Consider the following 18,870-nt stretch of genomic DNA (forward strand, 5'->3'; position numbering starts at 1 on the left):
GAGAGAGAGAGAGAGCACCCAAAACCAGTCCCCATCCTGGCATTCCCTTCTCTCGGCCATTTCTTCCCCTGCACCTGAAGCAACCCTCTCTGTCAACGTAGCCTCAGACCAGCCTCCACCGAGCCCACAGCAGCAGCAGCCATTTCTTCTCAGTAGAGACAAGACAGACGTGAAATGAGATGAAGGACGAGCAGAAGGAAAGAAGATAAACAGATGAAAATCAGAGAGACGAACCAGCACGCCTTCGCCATCACCTTTGTCCCTTCATTCCGTCTCCAGTTTCTTCTCCTCTAGTGGTGCAACTTTTTTTCTCCTCCACAGGAACAGGTATTAATTAGCCGAAGCAACAGCCTAGTAATGAGATCAGTTCCATCCCGGTCGACGCCATCCACCAGCTTCATTCTCAAAAACCAGCTTCGTCCCTGCACCAGGTAAGCTCTTCTCGTCCTTATGCATGCATGCATGAATTCAATTCACCCTGTTACTGTACATGTGAATTTTAATTCACCAGTAACTGTTCACGCGGGTCTCCTGCTAGCTAAAAAGAAAAAAAGAAGTTTATGTTTGGCTTCGAGGGGTCATCCTTGATTTTTTGGACTGTTCAGTTTACTTGCAAATTTTGAGAATATATACGCAGTTTGTTGTCTTTAATTGCAATTAAATGTGATGTTTTTTTTTTGACAAAAAAAAATTATTTTTATGTGTTGCATACGGCCAATACCCTAACATCTTTTTAAATTTCCTCTTAAAAAAAAAACAAATATTTGAAGTTTTGAAAATGTGTTTTCGCATGGATTTCTTAAACACAAAAATTATTTTCTTGCATTTCTGGATTTTACAACATGTTTGTAAAACTCCAAAGGGTATTGGCCAATATTCCAAAAAATACAAAAATCTTATTTTGGGGGGAACTTATTATTATTCACCGTTAATGTTTGGATAAAGAAATCCCAAAGGGATGAATATCCAAAAATATTATTGGGAATAACTTGTTATTATTCACCGTTAATGTTTGGATAAAGAAATCCCAAAGGGATGAATATCCAAAATATTATTGGGAATAACTTGTTATTATTCAGTGTTAATATTTAGATAAAGAAACCAAGTGATAAATATTCAAAATAATTTTCTAGGAATAACAAGTCATCACACATCCTTGAAAGAAGCCTTGATTATAATTGAGGACATTTCAATTTTTGACTCCACGGTTTACGAGCCGTGAGAGTATAAAACACTAAGAAAAAAAATAGGTTTTTTAAAGCGCTCTAAATTTCCTTAGATTTCTAATTTTTTTTTCTTTCCTCCTTGCGATTTACGAGTCGCAAACTCTTGAAAAAACTAAGGGGAAAATGAGCTTTTAAAGCACATGGAACTTCCTTGGATTTCTATCTTAATAAATTTAATTTGAATCAAACACAGATTTCAAGAGATCTGCATTGGTTCTCCTTGGTACTTTGTAGACATATCTAAGGGTGTGATCAACATTGACCAAGAGTTCTTTCTTTTTAGACTTTCAAGTCCAAGTTTGTTCATCATAGCAAAACGTATCCTAGGAAAACACCAACACCATAGTTATTACAAGGCAAACCAAACACCAAGTAGCTTACCTTAGGTAGGGCGTACTAGGGGTGCTAATACTTTCCCTTTACGCAACCAGTCCCTTCCCTTAGAATCTCTGAAAGACCAGTCAGGGTTCCTAGTGACCATAATACTAGGTGGCGACTCTCTTATTCACAATAAACAAACAAAGACCCTGAAACCAACCGAGGATCGCCGCGACGCCGCGCTCCGCTCGCGAGGGTGCGACTGGATGGCGACTCCACTGGGGACCCTTGGACTAAGCTTGGTAATTGTTTTTGTTATTATGCTATGTGTTGTTGTTTTTTTACTATGAATGATAATTTGTTTAAAAGCTTTAGCATGCATCTTTACATTCTGTCATACATGATGTAGTCATTCATCACTTTACTATTATTTTCTTTTTGGAGAGCACACACATTAAACTTTAAGTTAAGTGGGGGACTAGCAGCTTGCCTTATGACTTGAGTCAAGGTTTAAGTTTGTGTAAACCTTAACTCTTTGCTGAGTGTTTAGACTGATAGTGATTGGTACACGTGTCATCTCACTATCTGCTGAACCCCCATATTGCCTTTACGAGGGTGATCACTAGGACAGCAAGAGACCCTTTTTAGAGACCAAGTAGTAAACCTACCCTACGTCTCATGTAAAGGAACTAGAACCTATCCTTATGATGTATGCTCCATAATATCTTTTTGCATCCAAACAAGCCTAAGCTCAAAGCATCTTGAATCTCAAGACCTTCATTCAAAAGCTAGCCAAGGGAGAGATGTTCCAGAGTTGGGAGACCCAAGAAGCTCCATAGGTGTTCAAATTTAATCAATAATGCTTGTTTGGTCATAATATTGTGTTGTTTGCCTTTTTCACCTTTTTAAATCAAGGTTCCAAATGTCAATTGGATTTTATCATTGTTTTTTTTTTTAGCCAAACTTTTCCTTTTAATGAGATCATGCATTTTCAAAAGTTTCAAAAGTTCATCTTGGTGTTTTTACACATCACTTTTCGTTTTCAAAGTGGAACTTCCATAACAACATCTACACTTTACACTTAGAATGAATGGCCGAACTTTAAAGAATACATATTAGTTGTAAAAGAAGAAGAATGAGAGGGAAATAACATTAGGGGATTCACAAAAATTAATAAGAACAACATGAACAAGCTTGGAAACCCGCTAAAGAGGAATTTAAAACCATAGATGTGGGCAATGAAAAAATCAAGAGAGAGTTGAAGATAGGGACTTTGATCACCCCTAAAAGAAGGAGAAAAGTTAATTGCACTACTCCAAGATTATATAGATTTTTTTTTCCTAGTCCTACAAGGATATGCCTGGTTTGTATAGGATACCACTAGTAGAAGGATGCAAACCGGTTAATCAAAAGTTGAGAAGAATCCATCTGGATGTCTTAGTAAAAGCAAAAATTGAAAAGCAATGGAACACCGATTTTCTAGAAGCAGTCAAGTATCCACGACGTGTGTCTAACATAGTGGTAATACCTAAAAAAGAAGATAAAATCAGAGTTTGTATGGACTTTATGGACTTAAACCGGACTAACCCTAAAGACAATTTTCCTCTATCACTCCTAGATATGCTGGTTGACAATGCAACTCGTAACCCTATATATTCCTTTATGGACCGGTTTTCGGGCTACAATAAGATAAAATGGCGCAAGAGGATAAGGAGAAGAAACCTTTGTAACACTATGGGGAACCTTTTGCTACAAGGTCATGTCGTTTAGGTTAAAGAATGTCGGGGCCACCTACCAAAGGGCCATGATGGCTCTATTTCACGATATGATGCAAAAAGAGATTAAAGTATACGTGGATGACATGATTGCTAAATCTAGAGAGAGAGAGAATCATGTCCAAATATTGAAGGAATTATTTGAAAGACTAAGGAAGTACAAGTTGAGGCTTAGCCATGCAACGTGTTCATTCGGGGTGAAATCTAGGAAGTTGTTGGGATTTATGATGAGTGACAAAGGGATAGAAGTGGACCCTAGTTAAGTAAAGGCTATTTAATCTATGCCAACTCCCAAGATTGAGAAGGATGTAAGGAGGTTCTTGGGAAGGTTGAATTACATTGCTCCGTTTATATCTCAATTAACCACGACTTATGACCTCATCTTTAATTGTTAAGGAAGAAGAATCTCGAAATTTGGAATAAGAGTGTGAAGAAGCTTTCGCGAAAATCAAGCAGTACCTACTCCACCCCTATCTATCAAGCTGAATTGCAAAATGGCAAGTTCTACTAGCTAAGTACGACATAGTATATATGACAAGAAAAGCCATGAAAGTCATCGTCGATCACCTAGCTGACCATGTTGTGGAAGATTATGAGCCGTTAAAATTTCATTTTTCTGATAAAGATGTGCTTTTAGTCAAGGAAGGGAAATTAGATCGGTGGATTATGTACTTTGATGGTGTTGTGGTAACAGAGTGGGGGCAGTGCTAATCTCTCCTAATAAGAAACAATATCCGGTTTTAGTTAAGTCGTAGTTTGGGTGCAATAATAACATAAGAGCATGAAGCTTGCATTCTCGTTTTAGAGGTGGCATTGGAGCAGAATATTAGAAAGATAAATATGTATGGAGACTCGATTTTGATTATTTGCTAAGTGAAAGGAAAATAAATCAAGGACAAGAAGTTTAGACCTTACCAAGAATACCTGTCTAAATTGGCTAGAGAATTTAAGGAAATAAAGTTCACCCATCTAGGAAGGGAAGGAAACCTTTTTGCTGACGCTTTGGTCACATTAGCTTCTATGGCTAGAATAGACTTTGGGCACAAGGTACAACCAGTACACATTGATACCAGAAATAACCCAGCTCATTGTTGCTCAGTTGAAAGAGAAATAGATGAAAACCCTTGGTACTATGATATTAAAAATTTCATCCAAAACCAGACATATCCCATGGGGGCATCCAAAATCAACAAGAAGACTTTGAGGAGGTTGGCAATGGATTTCTATCTTGATAGGGAAATTTTGTATAAAAAATCATCTGACAGAACTTTGTTGAGATGTTTGGATGATTTGGAGGCAAAAAGTGGTGAAGAAATTTATGAAAAGAGATTTGATCTGTCGATATGGTCAACTAGAAAAGATTATAACTAATAATGACCAGAACTTCAATGCCAAGATGATAATAGAACTCTGCGCTAAATGGAAAATCAAGCATTCCAATTCCTCGCCATACAGGCCAAAGATGAATGGTGTGGTAGAAACTGCTAACGAAAATGTCAAGGAGATTATTTAGAAGATGGTAGTCACCTACAAGGATTGACATGAGATGTTGTCATTTGCCCTTCACACGTACCGCACCGCAATCCGGACCTCAATAGGAGCCACCCCGTATACGTTGGTATTTTGGAATGGAGGCGGTGTGCCTTTAGAAGTAGAAATCCCCTCATTGAGAGTATTGATAGGCTTTGAGCTAGAAGAGGTAGAATGGGTAAAAGTTAGATATGAACAACTAAATTTGATCAATAAAAAGAGGATAGCTGCAATCTGCCATCATCAATAATACCAAAGAAGGATGGCCAAATCATAGGACAAGAAGGTCCGACCTTGAGAATTTCATGAAAGAGATCTTGTACTGAAGAAAATATTGCCTTTACGAGGAAAAAATCAGAGTAAATGGGCGCCAAACAATGAGAGCCCTTACGTGGTAAAGGAAGCGTTCTCGGGAGGAGCTTTATTGTTATCCAGAATGGATGGAGAAAATCTAGTTAGACCTATGAATTCTAACTCCATAAAGAAATACTATGCTTCCCAATCAATAATAATAATAAAAAGTTCGGCCATGAATTCTCTCTGTAAAGAACCCTTTCTTTATAAAGCGCATGATCTCATAGCATTCAAAATCTTTTACTGTTTTTACGCATGACTAAGGAGACGACTCCATCAATTCTCAAATTCGAGGGATCCAAACCAAATTTAAACCTGATAGGTATTGCACACCCCACTGGGGGCAAAAAGTGCACGTAGGGGTCTATATTGAACCAAAGCCCAAAGTGGTATCATCATAGAACTTCTGAAACACCTTTTATGAGAGTTACTTAAAACAAAATATGATGATTGCATTGAAAGTTTTAGTTTTCATGAACAAAACCAATTTTTTTGAGTTTTCCTTTTAAAAATAATTTCTCAAAAAAATGGAAAAGACAATTAAAACATCGGTAAAAGTATAACACAAAGCAACATTCAATGGAGCAAGAAAGGGCCCCATGAGGAACTGGAGATCTCTTCATCAAGCATGAAAAGGATAGGAAATATAGCGCGTTGGAGCATATTCCAGTTTCAAGAGGATAGGTCGAACAAACAAATGGAAACAGGAGCTCGAAGAAGTCCACAACGAAAAGGAGGGACCTATATTTCCGAAAATAGGTCAACGGAACTACGGAAAAGGATAGTAATTGTGAAGCGGCACTGCTTCATTCCTCGAGGTAAGATGATTTCTTTTGAAGTTCAAAACAGGCAGGTCACCCAATATTGAGACTATTTTTTTTGAAAAAAAAAAACAACGTGAGTTTTTCTAAAATTTTTGAAATAGGAAGGTCATCCGATTTTGAGACCATTCCCTAGCAAAAGCGTGGAGTTTTTTTTTTAATAAAAATAAAAATAAAAATAAAAAATAAAACGAGCAGGTCTCCAGATATTGAGACCCCTTTCTAAAATCCTTTTCTCTTACATCTAGGTAGGTCACCCATCATAATGAGACCATCATTTTCCACTTGGGTAGGTCACCCATCACAATGAGACCATTTTTTTTTGGTAGGTCACCCATTAGAATGAGACCATTCTCCATCTTTTTTTTACTTGGGTAGGTCATCCATTATAATGAGGCCATTCTTCCCCCTGGGTAGGTCACCCATAAGAATGAGACCACTCTTCCCCCTTTCCACTTGGGTAGGTCACCCATCACAATGAGACCATTTTTTCTGGGTAGGTCACCCATTAGAATGAGACCATTCTCCATCTTTTTTTTACTTGGGTAGGTCACCCATTATAATGAGGCCATTCTTCCCCCTGGGTAGGTCATCCATAAGAATGAGACCACTCTTCCCCCTTTCCACTTGGGTAGGTCACCCATCATAATGAGACCATTTTTTCTGGGTAGGTCACCCATTAGAATGAGACCATTCTCCATTTTTTTTTTTTTACCTATGTAGGTCACCCATTATAGTGAGGCCATTCTTCCTCCTGGGTAGGTCACCCATAAGAATGAGACCACTCTTCCCCTTTTCCACTTGGGTAGGTCACCCATCATAATGAGACCATTTTTTGGGTAGGTCACCCATTAGAATGAGACCATTCTCCATCTTTTTTTTACCTGGGTAGGTCACCCATTATAATGAGGCCATTCTTCCCCCTGGGTAGGTCACCCATAAGAATGAGACCACTCTTTCTCTTTTCCACCTGGGTAGGTCACCCATCACAATGAGACCATTTTTTGGGTAGGTCACCCATTAGAATGAAACCATTCTCCATTTTTTTTTACCTAGGTAGGTCACCCATTATAATGAGGTCATTCTTCCCCTGGGTAGGTCACCCATAAGAATGAGACCACTCTTCCCTTCTCTCCACTTGGGTAGGTCACCCATCACAATGAGACCATCTTGCATTTGGGTAGGTCACCCGTTAAAATAAGACCATCTTGTATTTGGGTAGGTCACCTGTCATAATAAGATCATCTTTCATTTGGGTAGGTCACCCGTCATAATAAGACCACACACACATTTTTGTATTGGTTTTGGTTAAAGGAGATCGCCAGATGGGATCTCAGGTTAACCCAACCACACATAGAGTTTAGCTTTGGTTAAAGGGAATCACTAGATGGGATTTCAGGTTGACCGAGCTACACACCGACTTTACTTTGGGGTAAAGGAGATCGCCAAATGGGATATTAGGTTAACCCCCTCAAAAGGGCAGGTCGCCCATGAAAATAGACCAGCGTGAGTATGTGGGCAGGTCGCCCCTGAAAATAGACCAGGTTAGAGTGTGCGTGGGCAAGTCGCCCGTAAAAATGGACCAATTTTCTTTTAAAAAAAAAGGGGGCAGGTCACACATGATAACGAGACCATTTTTCTTTTAAAAAGTGAAGTCCTTGATGAGTGGATCACTCAGCAAGCAAGGAAAATTTTCTTTCTTTCTTTACAAAGCTTACTATGCAAAACATTGAGGAATTTTGCTTCGTAAGCATTGTAAAGAGGGGGCATCTGTTGCTACCCAATTTTTGACCCATATTTTGATAAATTTTCAAATAAAATAATAAATAAAAAAATAATAATAAGGGTTTACATGTGGCGATAACATAAAGAATCAAGGCTAATATCAAGGAAGCAATATGTCAAGGAGATAATTACTGAATCATATATAATTATTGCAATATAAAATACCATAGATATATGATTTGATTCGTGCTGGTTATGGAAAATAATCAATGCAATATAAAATACTATATATATAGGATTTGTTGGTGATGGTTATAGAAGACAATCTCTGCAATAATTATTGCAGTATTTCCTTAAATAACACACGTGTAGAGATTTTCTATATAAATGAACATCCGGTCATAATATAGGGGGGGTATTTCCAAGGGGGCAATTTTCTTCGAGAGAGGGGAGCCAAACACAAAAAAAAAACCTAAACATAAAAAAAACCAAAAGTCGTTTCTCTTCCTCAGCCATAGCCTCCTCTCTGATTTTTCTTTTTAAAAAAAACAAAGCAGACATCCCTCCTTCTTCTTCTTCTTCTAGACTTCATCCCTCAGCCCTCTGCGACACCTAACATGAGCCGCCGCCCCCTACCTTCGAAAAAGAAAACAAAAAAAGAGAGAGCCTCGGCACGCTCTTTGCCTATTTTCCCCCTCTGTTACACGGAGACCAGCCCCTCTCCTTTATCTGGCCGACTCTCCCTCACGAGCTCTCCTCTATTTAGCCAAACTAGAGAAAACGTTGCTTTGGCCTTTGAGAATTCTCGGTTTCCCTCTTCAGCCGGCCATTGATCAGCAGTCTCCTCTCTCAGTCGGCCAAAACCAGATCTCCTCCCTCACTTCTTCTTCCCCTACAGAACCTTTTTTTTGCCTTTTATCCATAGCCAAACACCTTCCCCGATTTCCTCATCTCACCCTTCCCGACAGCCCACTCATTTCCATTTCCTTCGGACAAGAACGAGAGAGAGAGAGAGCACCCAAAACCAGTCCCCATCCTGGCATTCCCTTCTCTCGGCCATTTCTTCCCCTGCACCTGAAGCAACCCTCTCTGTCAACGTAGCCTCAGACCAGCCTCCACCGAGCCCACAGCAGCAGCAGCCATTTCTTCTCAGTAGAGACAAGACAGACGTGAAATGAGATGAAGGACGAGCAGAAGGAAAGAAGATAAACAGATGAAAATCAGAGAGACGAACCAGCACGCCTTCGCCATCACCTTTGTCCCTTCATTCCGTCTCCAGTTTCTTCTCCTCTAGTGGTGCAACTTTTTTTCTCCTCCACAGGAACAGGTATTAATTAGCCGAAGCAACAGCCTAGTAATGAGATCAGTTCCATCCCGGTCGACGCCATCCACCAGCTTCATTCTCAAAAACCAGCTTCGTCCCTGCACCAGGTAAGCTCTTCTCGTCCTTATGCATGCATGCATGAATTCAATTCACCCTGTTACTGTACATGTGAATTTTAATTCACCAGTAACTGTTCACGCGGGTCTCCTGCTAGCTGAAAAGAAAAAAAGAAGTTTATGTTTGGCTTCGAGGGGTCATCCTTGATTTTTTGGACTGTTCAGTTTACTTGCAAATTTTGAGAATATATACGCAGTTTGTTGTCTTTAATTGCAATTAAATGTGATGTTTTTTTTTGACAAAAAAAAATTATTTTTATGTGTTGCATACGGCCAATACCCTAACATCTTTTTAAATTTCCTCTTAAAAAAAAACAAATATTTGAAGTTTTGAAAATGTGTTTTCACTTGGATTTCTTAAACACAAAAATTACTTTCTTGCATTTCTGGATTTTACAACATGTTTGTAAAACTCCAAAGCGTATTGGCCAATATTCCAAAAAATACAAAAATCTTATTTTGGGGGGAACTTATTATTATTCACTGTTAATGTTTGGATAAAGAAATCTCAAAGGGATGAATATCCAAAAATATTATTGGGAATAACTTGTTATTATTCACCGTTAATGTTTGGATAAAGAAATCCCAAATGGATGAATATCCAAAATATTATTGGGAATAACTTGTTATTATTCAGTGTTAATATTTAGATAAAGAAACCAAGTGATAAATATTCAAAATAATTTTCTAGGAATAACAAGTCATCACACATCCTTGAAAGAAGCCTTGATTATAATTGAGGACATTTCAATTTTTGACTCCACGGTTTACAAGCCGTGAGAGTATAAAACACTAAGAAAAAAAAATAGGTTTTTTAAAGCGCTCTAAATTTCCTTAGATTTCTAATTTTTTTTTCTTTCCTCCTTGCGATTTACGAGTCGCAAACTCTTGAAAAAACTAAGGGGAAAATGAGCTTTTAAAGCACATGGAACTTCCTTGGATTTCTATCTTAATAAATTTAATTTGAATCAAACACAGATTTCAAGAGATCTGCATTGGTTCTCCTTTGTACTTTGTAGACATATCTAAGGGTGTGATCAACATTGACCAAGGGTTCTTTCTTTTTAGACTTTCAAGTCCAAGTTTGTTCATCATAGCAAAACGTATCCTAGGAAAACACCAACACCATAGCTATTATAAGGCAAACCAAACACCAAGCAGCTTACCTTAGGTAGGGCGTACTAGGGGTGCTAATACTTTCCCTTTACGCAACCAGTCCCTTCCCTTAGAATCTCTGAAAGACCAGTCAGGGTTCCTAGTGACCATAATACTAGGTGGCGACTCTCTTATTCGCAATAAACAAACAAAGACCCCGAAACCAACCGAGGATCGTCGCGACGTCGCGCTCCGCTCGTGAGGGTGCGACATACCACATGAATAAACTTTAATTATTTGTCCAGCTCAAACATACATGAAGCTAAAAAATAGATAATTGTTTTTCTTCTACTTTTTTTTATTAAGTTTTTAAATATATGGGATGATTAGTGTGACAATATGAGTGTGTGAGGAATTCTCACACACTCATATTGTCATTTATATTTTCTAACTAGTGACAAAAATATACTTTTTAGATTATGTTCGGTTAGTATTTTATACATAATGAATGGATAAAGAAAAAAAATATTTAGTTGAACAAATATTAAATAAATTTATCTTTATAATAGTTTTGGAGTTCATTTTTTTTATTGGTCCTTCTAACTTTTTCTACCACCTGAAAGAATTTTTTTTATTTTTTTTAAAAGATGAAAATGCAATATAAAAAAAAAACATAATTTATTATGGGTTATAATAGTTACTCACATTTGTATCTTTGTCTCTTATCATATACATTGTATCTATCTTTTATGTCGTAGTGAAATAATAATTAGATAATAATTATAATACTGGTGGATGAAAATATAAATATATTTGTTTTATAAATTCTTTAAGCACAATCCAAATTAGTTAATTTCATGTACTAGTAGATTTGTTGCCTTCTTTCTTCTCTTAATATGTATGGAGCATAATATTATTGTTAATTAATTGACATGAGCAGACCATAAGAGAAATGTTGTCTTCTCAATCTCAACGTCACAATATGTTTCAAGACTTGACAAATAGCACGACATTTAAATTTGCAATTAATTGATATATTATTCAGCCACCTCTAGGTTTCATTTTGGTCTCATAATTTCCATCCAAAATAAACTCAATATCAGATTTAATAAAAGATAATCATTTAATTAGTTTTCTTATATAAACTATCAATATTATCCCAATGAAAGGCAGAGTTCCAACTACTTGAAAAGATTACAATAGGCATGCCCAACATAAAAATTATGCACGATATAATTAAGCAACCATGTAAAAATGGAGCAAAATAGACTTACCTAAGCCCCAAGAATCAATGGCACAAGGTGGAGGTTTTCTTATTGCAACCCAATCAGATTTAGCCAACTCTATTGGATTATATTATGATCCAATACGCCATTCATATTGCTGGAAAAATAAAAAACATAAACAATATGTTACACCCATCAAGTTATAACAATTGCTTGTCTTTAAAATAAATCCAAGTTAAACATATATATAGAGGATATATATATATATATATTTTTATGTGTTTTTTCATTTTTTTTAATTAAACATATTTTTATCTATATTTTTATCATTTAATTAAACATTTTTTATATATATTTTTTAATTTGTCGCTGAATATGGATTTGTTTCATGCTTTACAAAGAAAATAGTTTATATGATGATCTAACTACATGCTTAGTTCTGTTTTTTAGAAGGCTTGCTTCTTGTTATTTTTTTGGTTTATTTGACATTTGAAGAGACATGATCAAGAAAGAAAAGAAGTAGAAGCATCTCATGAGTAAATTAAAGGATAAAGCTGGTATTCTTCTCATAAACTTATTATCTTTTACAGGTAATGGTGAGGAATGTCCCACATGTTTCTGGCTGGTCAGTATTAGACACAGTGGAACAATTTTTTCAAACAAACCATCCAAATACTTATCTTTGTCAGCAGGTATTATAGTTTTATTGCGATTTATCTTGACTAATTTATCTTTTCTTTTTTCTGTAATTTTAATTTGGTTATGTGAAAATGGTTTTCTTATGGATTTTATGTTTGAATGATATATGCATGATTGCGAGTTTTCTTGATTAATTTTTCGACTATTTTCACAGTAATTTAATTAAAATGAAAATAATCTTTGCATGGATTTTATGGAAGGATGGTATACGCATGATTGATGTGCTTAATGTTTTCTTAGCCTTATAATTTATTGAAGAGAATTTGAATTTTCTTTTCAGGCCGTCTATAATGCAAACAAATTTGCAAAGCTTGTGAGAAAAAGAGATAGACTTCAAAATTGGCTCGATTACAACCAGCTTAAATTTAAAAGACATCCAGACAAGAGGCCCACTCGAAAGGTAAGTTTTGTGTATTTAGATGTGTAGTTGTAACTTTCTTCTATTATGTGTGTGTGCATCACTGCATGTGTCAGCATGAGTTTGTCAAGGATCATTGGGAAAACTAACAAGTCTTTCACCACTGAAAAACACATAAATAATTCAAGTTTTCCAAGTGATTGTAAAATTTATTTCATTTCAATTTCAGGTCCATCCATCCATGACCAGTAAACCTTTTAACTTTGTAGCTTGTCAAATGAATTATAGTTTATATGTGTGCAAAATTTTACAAATTAGGACATTCCAATTGATTTGAAATTTAATTCACGTGAGTTATAAACATCAAGTTCAATGATTGAATCAGTGGTAGTCAGATGTCATGGAATGTTGTAAATCATGGAAATCATACAATTTTAGTGCATGGTTGATGAAAGCAATAACTTCTATTTTAAATTCATTTTTTAAAAATGTACCAAGAAGGACGTCTGAATCAATATTCCTTAGTTGTAGTCATTGGTATGGTGGTTGGATAATTATTTACCATATTTATGAGCTATGAAGGTGCACATTCAACACAGAGGGGGCAAAATAACGAAGGAAAAAAAAAAGTAATTCTTACTACCATGAAAATTGAAAGCCCTGATCACGCATTGATTGTGTAATCACTAATTATTAACTTAGCTAACTAGCCAATCATCAACAGACATGTCAATAATTTTCCCTTGTAAGGTCAGTAAAAAATATAGATTTTAACCTTCAATAATTATGAATATTGGCCTAATGATTAAACAAGTATCTGCTATCTTTATCACCAATTCTGTTGGTTTTTTAGGAGCGCAGCTTGATTAAAGGATTTTTTAAATAATTAAAATGTTGCTAGATAATTACAAAATACTTTTTATAATTTATTTTTTTTTTCATTTTGCTTCTAGTTCTTTAAAAATTACACTTTGCATTCTAAATTAATACAATAATAAAATTACCAACATAGCAATCCCAATTTCAAACCAAAACCCTAGTCACCCTTGCCATTTTTACACAATCTGCATATCAGAAATCAAAGTTCTAAGTAATTCTAATAGATTAGAAAGCTCCTTTCCAGGTAGATTTTATTGCTGGAAATCAAAGTAAAGAAAAAAATAATCCCGAATATATCATGTTATGTTTTTTTTTAACAAAAATCAAGCAACCTCACAACACAAAATTCATTAAGAATACACAACTTACTCTTGTAATGTTCCCCATAAGATTCCACCCTTAAATATGTCATTATCACCTCTTACCCCATTCTTTTTACTCTTGTAATGTCCCCCCCCCCACAGCTTATTGTAAAAAGCATTAATTATTATTTTTTGAACTACCCACCCAAAGTTCTAAACTACGTTGTCATTGATTTATATTGTCTAACCAAATAATCAAAATGGGATTTGGGCCTCTAAATGCTTTCATGGTTTTCAAATTAAATAAAGAAGACCGAGGCTTATTCTTATTCTTCTTAAGAGGAAAAATACCAAAAACATGAACTTCAGGAATCAATATGTAAAAGCAGAAATAAAAAAGACAGTACTATGCCCAGAAAAGTTAATTGAATATAATCCCAGCATCATGTTCACATAAACCTCCAAAACTAGGATCTACAAGGACAATAAATTTAAATATGAATAATCTTATCCCAATGAAAAGCAGAGTTTCAATTAATTGAAAAGATTACAATAGGCATGCCCAGTAGACAAATTAAGCATAATCTAATTAAGCAACCATCAAAAAATGGAGCAAAATTGACTTACCAAAGCCCCAATAATCAATGGCCCAAGGTGCAGATTTCCTTGTTGCAACCCAATCAGACTTAGCCAACTCTATTGATTTATATTGTGATCCAATAAGCCATTCATATTGCTGGAAAAATAAAAAACATAAACAGTATCCATCCAGCTTTATCAATTGCTAGTCTTTAAAACAAATCTAAGTTAAATTATGAAAAACAGAAAGAATATCCAAGTTAAAGTACTGTTTAGTTTTCATATTTTCATGGCAATTGTCTTCTCATAACAATTTTTTTTTCTGAATTGAATAAGGAAAGAAAAAAAACAGTCCTATACCCTGAAAATTTAAAGATGCATATTTAAATTTTGATACAAGAGAATCAATACACACCACTTAATCCCGTCTTTGGTAGCTATTGCAATATCTGAATTTTGTTTGCTGAAAACAGGAACTCCATCAACCCTCCTGCTCCCATAGCTATGTGGAATAGTCTTGAGAAGTTGGTGTGCTGCCTTGACCTGTGAGAGCATAAATCAGATAAACAGCATTATGAATCTATCACAATAAATACAACTTTGTTAATACAATGTGGTCTGAATAAATGGTACCTGCTTTTAATTTGGAACAAACTGAAATAGTTGAGGTTTCTCCTGCATAACACAACAAAATAAAAGGTGGATTATTCCAGAAAATGATATGATATTACAAATATGAATAGGATCGTAAAATTTGAATTTTGTCAAGGAAAATAAGTACGTATAAGTTTTGCAACTAAAACTAATAATTGCATATTTTGAAATAATATCTACACGAATCAGCAACCACCACATCCTAGTAAGTTGGATTGGCTATGACTAAAAGGCAGCACTAAAACTCTGCAAGCATGCTCAATCAAATCACAGCAAGAAAAAAAAAAGAAACACTTAGACTGCTACAGAAGAAGAAAATGCATCACATGTTAACCAGTTGCTAGACTCTCTAGATTTTAACAACATCCATATGCTGCTATAACACTTCAAAATTATAGAAGTAGAGCATTACAATGTAAAAAGTTGAAGCAACAGGGTAGCAAGTTACAACAGGGTATAATATTCAAAGCCAATTTCAGTGGGGCAAAGAAGGAGTTATTTAGCCAAAAAGCCTTGCTTTGTTTAAAGACAATTATATGCCCGAGGAGATGAGAAAATGTGGAGATATAACATTGGATCTTACAAAACAGTAATTTGAACATAAAAATGCATCCCACTTACACGATGATATGAAGGTATCTCATGGGGGAAAACAACTATCTACTGGCAAAAAGAAACCAAAGGGAAGCAAAAATGATTATAGCTCAACTGCTGGGACATCAAAAAATTTATGAACCGTAACCCTAAAAATTAAATTGGGGGTTTTGATAAATTTTCAATTACACATGCATAATTAAACATTTCATAAACCCCTATATTATCAAATTAATAGCCTAAAACTATTATTCAAAGTATTGAAAAAAAAAAGTTACTTGTGTTCTTGAGTTACAAGTGACCGAGATCGTTCTACAGGGACAGCAAGAAACCTGGATTGAGAAAGTTAGGTGAAAAATTTTTAGTGCAAGATAAATTGCAACAAACAAAAACAAAAACCCTTAATTACTTACCTGAATTATTGAAGAAAACCGTGAAACACCCAACCCGTTTACAAGGAGATACCTTAAATCAGCATGTTCGATGGTGATTATGATGGGTCTGGTTCGATTTTGTTCGGATGAAGGAGAAGAAGATGAAGAAAAGAAATTAGGGTTGCTGAAGACGCGAAGAAGATGAAATGTTTGGGATAAAGGAAAATCAAATCGATGAAGAGAGGTTGATTTTTCTACAGTTATGGATCAATGTTGTTAGGGACGAAGGAGACTGGAAGAGTGGAAGATCATTAATTTTCATCTGTTGGTTTTGTTCATTTCGTCTCTGTAAACATGAATGGTGTGGGGGGAGAGCTGGTGTTAATTTACAAAGCTAGCAAAAAATAGACGGTTGAGATTTAATCCTTGTAAATGTAATCAACGGTGTTCGTAATTTTGGTTTTATATTAAAATTTAAATAATTATTTTTTTAATTAGCAACGGAAAATCCGTTGCTAAATTCAACGTAAATTTTGCAACGGATAATCCGTTGCTAAATTCCGTTGCTAATATTAAAAAAATAATATATGTATAATTCGTTGCAAATCCGTTACTGAATTTAGCAACGTAATTATCCGTTGCTAAATTCAGATGCTAATACCCCCTTTTTTTAGTAGTGAGAGTCCCTCTATCTAAGATAGCCTTGGGCATGTAAAGGTTAAGACCTTGGTAAACAATATCAAGAGGATCACGATTGCATTCAAAGATGTACTTTTGCTTGCCCCGACTATAACAGAGTTCATATTTCTTCTTTGTCATATTAAATGTTAGTCCTTTTGCTGGATCATCAACATCTAAAGTTACGTGTTTTATACAGATAAGTGTAACATCAATGGGAAGAAAAAATTCTGTCATCACCTTGTCAGATGACAATTGTCCCGATCTGGTAGCTCTTGTGATTCCAAAGCGAGGCCACCGAGAGACGGAGCGTACTATGTGTGGAGGAAGATAGTTTATGTTCCAGAACTTAATTAACCACGTTAAATCATGAGCACCAACATTCAATGTCGGGCCTAAAAGAGAAATTCCATCGGAGGGACAGAGATGTAGACCTGAAGAGATCAAAAACTTTTTCATGAAGCTTCCCTTCAATTGGAAGTGCAAACAAATAATGATTCAGTGGAGTTCCAGAATCACATTCCCATTCCATTGTGACTTCAAGAGTAAAGACTGGGGCTTCGAGTAAAGCACCAGAAGGAAGTTTTAAGCCACAGCTGCTTGCCAGTTTCTCCAAACTGCTTATTAAAATCTTAAAATCCTGTGCAGACACATAAACACGACCATCTGATTGCTGGATCTCCATCAAACCAGATACAAAGTGAAGTTGATCAAGCTTTTCGTAAGGGTCACTTGTTGCAAGAACGTGCCATCTAGTTTCAGAAAAGAATAAGGTGATATTTCCATGAAAGTAGTTTCTCGCTCCATCCCACCATGGTAAGCTACGCTCCTTTTTTGGTGGTTGAACTTGTGGAGCACCAGAGTTCCTAACACTAAGATTAGCTCTACGAAGAGCCACAGAAAAAAGCATAGCTTACTACATCAGAAAAAGGATGGTTCATAACCCACTCCAAATGACACTTCTCCTTTTTGAAATTGTAAAGGTAAATCAAAGTACGATTTAACTGGAGGAGTTGTGCCGCTAGCAGAACGGAGCATGCACACCTTTCTCCATCTCCCTATAAAGAGACACCTTGGTAAATTCGGGGCTGAAAACTTGTTGCCTGATTCAATGGAGAAAAGTTATAATCAAGACCTAATATCACTGATGAATAGAAATGCAAATAAATAAAAACAGATACCAGTTCTTGTGTTTAATTCATTAAATAATAGGACGTTTAGCCAGTGATCATGTAAATGGCAGTGGGAGTGTAAGAGAACCAATTCAACGGAAAAGCTTAAGTTTTTTGTGAGGTCTTGGGATATGATTTATATTATTCTTTAACACACCCCCTCAAGTGAAAACTCTTTGGACTTGAAACTTGCACAGGTCCACATTACCTTGTACTTAATTTTTATCAAATAAATGGGGATCATAAGATTCGAACTCGTGACCGTTTGGTTATCAAAACTCTGATACCATATAAAAGAACCAATTCAACCAAAAAGCTTAAACTTTTGGTGAGGTCACAGGATATGATTTATATTATTCTCTAACAGGAAGAACAATATTACCGCCGCACTTCTACGTCCAGCAATATATACACCTCCAGCATTTGGGAAAATCCATGTCACCGACTTATTAGTCCCTTCCATTTTCAAATACCGTAAGCAGCAAAACAAAGCCTGTACCATAGAATTTTAACTCTTTTCGTAAGAATGTTTCAAGTAAATACTATGAAGAGTGCTGGGATGTCATTGTTTCAAGAAAAAGAGAGCAGCAGCTAATGATCCAAATAACTGAATAAAAAGTGGCACAAGGCCCTAAACGAAATATTCTGGTCATAATCTGTGATCTATCTTAGCAAATAAGTTATTCACGCAGACATATGATCAGTCGGAAATGCTGTTTAAGGGATATCCTGAAATTCATGAATCACAGAAGTTTTTCCTTCCAAACTCTATTATATATCCGACAGGTCCCAGTCAAAGCTATTAGCATTATGTAAATAGAATTTTTTTTTATGGGTGAGAATATACCACATGTATTTGTTATTAATAATGAATTGTTCTTCTTTACATAATTCCAAGTTTAAATACATTAATGAATAAGATACTCTTCTTAAAAATACTAGCACAACTACATGGAATCAGGATTCTAGCAACTTATTCCTATTAAATAGCTGGCATTTATTCAAACATAACAAAACAGACTTGACTCCTCCTTTTTGTATATGCGTAGGATACTACATAGTGACTAATTC

General features: G+C 35.6%; 1 pseudogene; it reads right to left on the reverse strand.

Annotated features, from left to right (window-relative positions):
• The window catches only part of LOC133694395 (protein SABRE-like), a 45,389-nt pseudogene that overhangs the window by 21,874 nt on the left and 4,645 nt on the right, over positions 1-18,870 (reverse strand).

Source organism: Populus nigra, chromosome 5, assembly GCF_951802175.1.
Source record: "Populus nigra chromosome 5, ddPopNigr1.1, whole genome shotgun sequence".
Lineage (NCBI taxonomy): Eukaryota > Viridiplantae > Streptophyta > Magnoliopsida > Malpighiales > Salicaceae > Populus > Populus nigra.